Raw genomic sequence first — 6,877 nt, 5'->3', positions numbered from 1 at the left:
CAGGCGCGGGCCACCCACCGTCCCCTCCCGCCGCACGCCGCGCAGCCACCGTGCCGGCAGCAGGGCCCAGCTGCGCGCTGGCGCTGCCTGGACATTTTTAACACCTGCTAGAAGGGTCTCCGGGTGGCAGGAGTGACGCTGCTGTTTGTGCGAGGACGTTTTGTTGACTGCCGTGAGGCGGGAGTCCTGGCGCGGTCCCGGGGCACCCGGAGGCGACAAGAAAGGGCAGGAGTGGGAAAGCCGGCAGCCACAGGTACACGGGCTCCTGGAGGCACCTTGTGGGGCGCAGGCTGAGCCGCACTGGGGACACCGGCCCTCTCCCTCTCAGCTGGCACGGAAAGACAGAGACAGCTTCAGTTACCTTTGCCAGTTTCGGATGACCTCGTTTGGCATATTGCAAGGAAAACAACTGGCCCCGTGGAAATGGAATCTGCAAAGAGAGTTTCCTCCAGTCGGAGCTTTGCAGAGTGTGACTCATGCTCTGTTTTCCTACGTGGGAAGGACACTGAAGGAATACAATGTAATTGACTTTTTAAAAGTGGATTCTTGATTCGTGTTAGGGAAATGCACTTCCAAATGCCTGTTGAAATGTCCTCTTCCAATCACTTAAAATAAGATTTATCAAAAATTGAGCTTGGCAATTTCGCTCCTCTAACGGGTTTCTCAGCTCAACTTACTTATATGAAAAGTATTACCACAGTCGTCCCGATGCGCACATCTGAGGGCGTCTGGACTTGCCCCCCACCTTGCCTGGCACACCCTGCTAGCCCGGAGATCCCTTCACGTCCTCCTCCGCACAGTCTTTCCCGCTGCCCTGCCTTTGTATGGCCAAGGACACCCTTCTAGGGCAGACAGTGGTTCTCCATCCCTCCTAGACTGCTGCCACTGCCCCCACTTCCAGACCCACCGCCCTCCAGTCCAGCGGCTGCTGCCATGTTGTCATGTGCTGATCATCGCAGTGATGTCAGATGAGCCAAATGCACAAACCCTTAGTCTGACATTCGAAGCCCATCCGGACTTTCATTTACCAACATTATTTACCTCCTTTCTATTCCAGGTCCTTGCTTCAGTCAAAATAATGTATCAGAAATTCCCTGAAAATATCTCATGCTTTTTTCCGCCTCTGTCCCACATGCCCTGTTTGCCATGCCTTTGAAGTCCAGGCTAACTGTCCCTTTACTATGAATACTATCTCAACTTATCAGAGGAAAAAAATGATGTTGCCCTTTCTCAAAACACCCAACACGTGTTTGCATCATGCTTGGGCGAGTATTATACATTGTCAGCCATCTGTCCCCATATCTCATCTTTATGTCTTCTGACATATCCTGGGAAAGATGGAGAAGACATCCAGTCGTTTGCTTAACTGATGCCAGCTTTGAAAATACCCTTTAGGTGCCCTTAAAGTGTTTTAACGCTGTTCATTTAATAAGGGTGCTACTGAAGGCAAAATAAGGGACATGCTGAAGTTTCAAGGAAATGGCCACGTCTATTTCCCTAGCCCCTTCCTGCGCTGAATCTGGCTGCGCATTTCTGACAGAGGGTGTGCATTTGGAAGGAGGAAGGGCATCAGCTCACGTCGTCGGGATGTTGGGCTTAGTGTGCTGTCCAGAAGCCAAATGAACTGACGACACCTAAGTAACAAGGGTTGATGGTATGGTTTATTAGCAAAAGCATTCGCTTAGATCCCGAAGTAGAACCACTTAGGGATCTTGAAAAAAAATCTCTTCGGCTATTAGATTTTGATATAAGCAGAATAAAGCACACATGCCTCAAATTTCCAGTGCATGAAGGTCTCCTAGAAATCTTTTTTATTTAGTTCAAGTCAACTGTGACACAGAGTCTTCCTTCAAAATGTATTGTAACCAGAAAGTTCCACAAACCCAAACGGCCCTTAAAGGTATTCTCTCTGAGCTTAGGCTGTCAGTGTCCCTTCAGGTTCTATGGACTGGAAGGTCACAGGTGAGTGAAGTGAGAAGGAGAAAAGCGAGGTGGCCCAGTGGGTCCTAGAGATAGCCATGTTCTCAAAGCCGACAGCTGTGCCAACGCTCCATGAAGAGGGTGAGGAGATGGCAAGGCTTGGGAAGATGCAGGGCTCATCAGGTTTATTTGCTTGCTAGAAAAGTCAGCATGGCCTGGGGTGTGGGAAGAGATAAGAGAAATTAGGCAGAATCAAATGGAAGTGCTAGAATGGACACTGGGTTATTTTTAATTTCAGTGTAGCAGTAAGCAATAATAAAGCTTCAGAGAAAAGATCCGATCGTATTCAACCACAGTACAGGCCCCATCTATTTATGATCAGTAGCAAAAATGTAGGAAGAGGTGGATGAACAAAAAACTACACTCAAATTAAGCAGATACCTCTGGTCTTTCGAAACATGGCATTTTGTTTGAAACTTTGATTATCAAAATATTGTTATTTCGGGAAAATTAAGCAGCAGAGTATTATTTAAAATACTTTATTCTGTGCCCCAGATTTGCTGCTGTTAACAGGTGGGTATACATCCAAACCTAACTCTGAATAAACAAAGACATATTTGTTATACCATTTGCATGTAAATAGAATCATGTTGTACATACTGCTCTGTAATATGCTTTAATACTTTCAAAACATTGGGGACCACTTTATATGATTATACATAATGATTTCCACTTCATGTTTTTTTTAAAAAAAATGATGGAATAACATTCTACTTAATGAATATAGCATAATTTATTTAATTGCACATTCATGCCGCTCTTTTCTAGGTTTTGCTTTCCTTATTTCACTCTCCAACACTGGAAAAACAATTACAATTTTTATGCTCTATCCAGAAAATATCCATCAAGAACCTCAATAAAAATGGTCAAGACTTCATCCCGATCAGAGGTTTTATTCCCTTTCCATGAAAGTTGCTAAGAATAATATATATAAAAAACAGAGTGTGGCTAACAGTAAAATAGATATCAGCAGCCCTAAATCAATTAATAACCTTAGAAAGCTAATTAAGTAAGGAAAAACTGGTTAAAAAGTGGTAAAATCACTTCAAAGTCCACGCACATTGACAATTGTGGAAACTAGTGGTGGGAAAAATTCATCTTCAACAGTGAGTTTTCAAGTATTTTGTAGTCACACGTAAAATTATAAGGTATTTCATGAAAACCTAAATTTATAAGCAAAGCCGATGTAGCTGGCTGAAAAATCAATTAGTAGTGCTTGGTTTCATAAAAATTCTCAAGATTGCATGGAAGATTTAGGAATGCCCAAGGGGTCACAAAAATGATCAAACACCTAAAATCTTTTAGCAATGATTCAAGATGTGCATAATATTCATGAGTGTGTGTGTGTGTGTGTGTGTGTGTGTGTGTGTGTGCGCGCGTGCGCGCGATAAGTATGTGGAAAAACAGAAATCGGAAGTCTGGCATTTGACTAGCTTATCATTTTAACCAGCTTTTCTTTTTAACCAATCTGCTTTTCACCCATTCTCTAGGGCATGCCTCTCACTGATACGGGTAGAGAGCAAGAAGCTCTGTGAAGTGCTTCCTCAGCTCAGACATCCCCGTATGGCCACCATGTGCACTGACTACAGGTTGTTGGAATATAGTACCTTCCACTGACTAGTTCCAGACTAACAAACAGGTGGTGGGATAGTCTATATCTCACCTCTACAACAGATGTCCTGAAAGATGTAAATGCACAACACAATATGCACATTAGTATCCATCCTTAAAGGAATAATTCGTTTACAAATTTCTCTTTTAAAACTATAGCCACAGTGTTCTTTCATCGCCGAATGCCTCCTGCCAGGCCAACAGAACTAGATTAATAACCTTGACAAAAAGAAAAGCTCAGTCCTCCAAATTCGACTCCTCTAAGAAAGGTTGCAGTACCACTTCACACCACTAGGATGGCTATACTCCAAAAGACAGATGTTAACAAGTGTTGGTAAGCATGTGGAGAAACTAGAACTCTGACAAATTATTGGTAGGAATGAAAAATGATGCAGCCACTTTGGAAAATAATTTGGCAGTTACTAAAATGATAAGTCTGAATTTACCACATGATCCAGCAATTCCACTCTACCCAAGAGTAATGGAAACATATGTCCATGTAAATTCTTGTACACAAATATTCATAGCAGCATTATTTGTAATAGTAAAAAAAAATAGAACCAATACAAACATCCATCAACTGATGAATGGATAAGCAAAATATGGTATATTCATATAATAGATTACTTATTAGCAATCAAAAGAAATCAAGTACTCACACGGTCGACAACATGGATGAACCTTAACAATATTATGCTATATGAAAGAAGTCAGCAAAATAAAACAAACATACATTGCATGATTCCATTTATATGAAATGTCCAGAAAAGGCAAATCCATGGAGACAAAAAGTAGCCTGAAGCTGGGAGTGGAGAATGACAGCTGAGAGACAAGAGGTCTCTTTGTGAGATGATGGAAATTTCTAAAATTGAATTTTGGTGATGGTTGAACAACTCTGTAAATTTAATAAAGATCATTGAATTGAAATTCACTTAAAACAGTCAATTTATGGTATGTAAATTATACCTAAACAAAGCTTTAAGAAAGAAACAAAGAAAGTGGGAGAGGAGAGAGAAAGAGAGAAAGGAAATGCTGCGATGCAGCACCCCTGTAAGCTGGGGAGTTTTGCCTTAAAGCACCATACATAATACATCCAACAAACACAACACACGATGCCCCACCAGATTCTCCTATTTCTGGAAGAATGAGCAAGTTAACAAGACTAAGGAAGTTTACAGGCTGCTGAGGGTGGAAAAAACAATCTTTCCTTTCATCTATTTTTGTAAAAGTAGCAGAAGCTATAAACATCTTTGCTTTCCTGGGTTGATAATTTTATCCCCAGTGACCTGTCTTTAGCCCCAGAGAAGGAAGTCATTTAATTCGCATCATGGGGATGGAGAGGCACTTGCAGCCTTCCCACATTCTCCCCTGGTTAGCGTGCAGCCCCCTCTGTTGTCATGTCTCCTCTCACCTGCTTCTGGCATTAATCTTGCCTATCAGTGGCAAGAAGCCAACAGAAGAATCAGCTGTTGGAGCCCTGACCAGACACAATGGACTGACCCAGGAGCCTGGGACAGTTTATTTGTTTGACATTGTTTCCTTAGAGCCGACCAGGCCCTTCCGTCTGAAATCACTCTGGGGCCACCAACATACTCAGACACCGAGTGTACACAGCTGGGAGGATGCCAGATTCATCCTTCATCCTCACTACATGTCCTAGCAACCAGCCAAAGGCCAATGGGTGCTTTCCATCCTGGCAGGGTCAATTTCCCAGCCCCACCAAGATGCTAAGTTGCTGCAGGGAGGAAGAGAGAGAAGACAGCAGTAGGCAGATAAAAGATCCGGACAGGGACTGCCTCTAGGAGTGAAGGAAACCAGCGAAGGAGTGATATGTGGAAATTCTGGATATCCTTGGGGCTGCAAACACATACACTTGCTCAGGTCTATATAAGGAAGGGCTCGCTCTTTGTAGCTATATCCTGTGCACCTTGAAAATCTAAGGTAGGATGTAATGTGCTGTGAATGTGCCAACAAGTTCACCTTTCAGTCAAAGCAGTGTTCAGTGTGTTCTTTTTTTTTTTTTTTTCACATGGGCAGGCACCAGGAAATGAACTCAGGTCTCCTGCATGACAGGCAAGAACTCTGCCACTGTGCCATCGTGGCCTGCCCAGTGTGTTTGTATTTAGGAACTAATTTCCAAGAGGAGCATTTCCCTTTCTACAGCAAGTTGAATGTTGTGTGGGGAGGGGGGCAGTTAGTCAGCTTGAAATAAATGGTTGTTTTCCTTTGCCTGTTTGACATCAAATACAGAGACTTCTCTAAAGACTCATATCCTTAATGCGCTATGATTGTTCCACCCAGTAGATGGGAATTAACCTGTTGCCCACCACAGGAGGCCTACTCCCGAGTGACAGGCAGAGGCTTGCTAATGCTGGTGCAGTAAAAACTGTCACAATAGAGTGTGACACATCCTGGACAGGGCTGTGCTTGAGGTAGGAGCACAAAGGGTGGGTACCTAACGTAGATGCAGAGGGCACATCCCTGTTCCCGGAGGAAAAGCCATGGGTTACGTTCCAGCACATACAAATGGACTCAGGTGACTCCTGCCTAAGAGAAACATCTTTATTTGCTCTATGGTCTCTTTTAGCGACTGTCCCCAGTTCTCTGATCTTCAGAAGAATAGCATTTCAAGAAAGAATGCTTTACCCATGGGACCATACCGTGGTACACACCCATGGTATGTTTTACCCTCCCCCACTTTCTACTTCCTTTCCCACTTCCTCCCACCTGTCTGTGTGCTAAGCAATCTCCTGAATCTGGCAGAAGTCACTAGTGACTCGGTGGTGTTAAATCCAATGGACACTGTTTTGGCCTCATCTAACTCAACTTTTCAACAGCATTTGACACATTTGGCACTTGCCCCTTTTGAAGATGTCCTCTCTAGGATTCAGGGTGTCTTCATTTTCTATCTGCTTTTAAATAAGTACCACATAATGAGTTGGCTTAACAGCAGGCATTTATTGGTTCACAGCTTCGGAGTCAGAAGGCTTGCTTCCTCTCAGCATTGGGATCTTTCAACTTGCTGGCACTCTTTGAGGTTCCTTGGCTTTTCTGTTCCACGGCAATGCACATGGCAGCATCTTCTCCTTTTGTCTTCCAAGTTCCATTGATTCCCAACTTCTGACTGTCCCCATCACTTCTGTCCCTGTGTTCAATTTCCTTTACTTATAAGGACTTCTGCCATATTGGATTAAGGCCCATTCAGTTTGGGCACATCTTAACTAATAACATCTTTAAAGGCCCTATTTACAAATGGGTTCACAACAAAGGACCAGGACTCAGAACC

This window comes from Tamandua tetradactyla, chromosome 5, assembly GCF_023851605.1.
Source record: "Tamandua tetradactyla isolate mTamTet1 chromosome 5, mTamTet1.pri, whole genome shotgun sequence".
Taxonomy (NCBI): domain Eukaryota; kingdom Metazoa; phylum Chordata; class Mammalia; order Pilosa; family Myrmecophagidae; genus Tamandua; species Tamandua tetradactyla.
The sequence above is the reverse complement of the archived record's forward strand: the minus strand, read 5'-3'. Positions refer to the sequence as shown.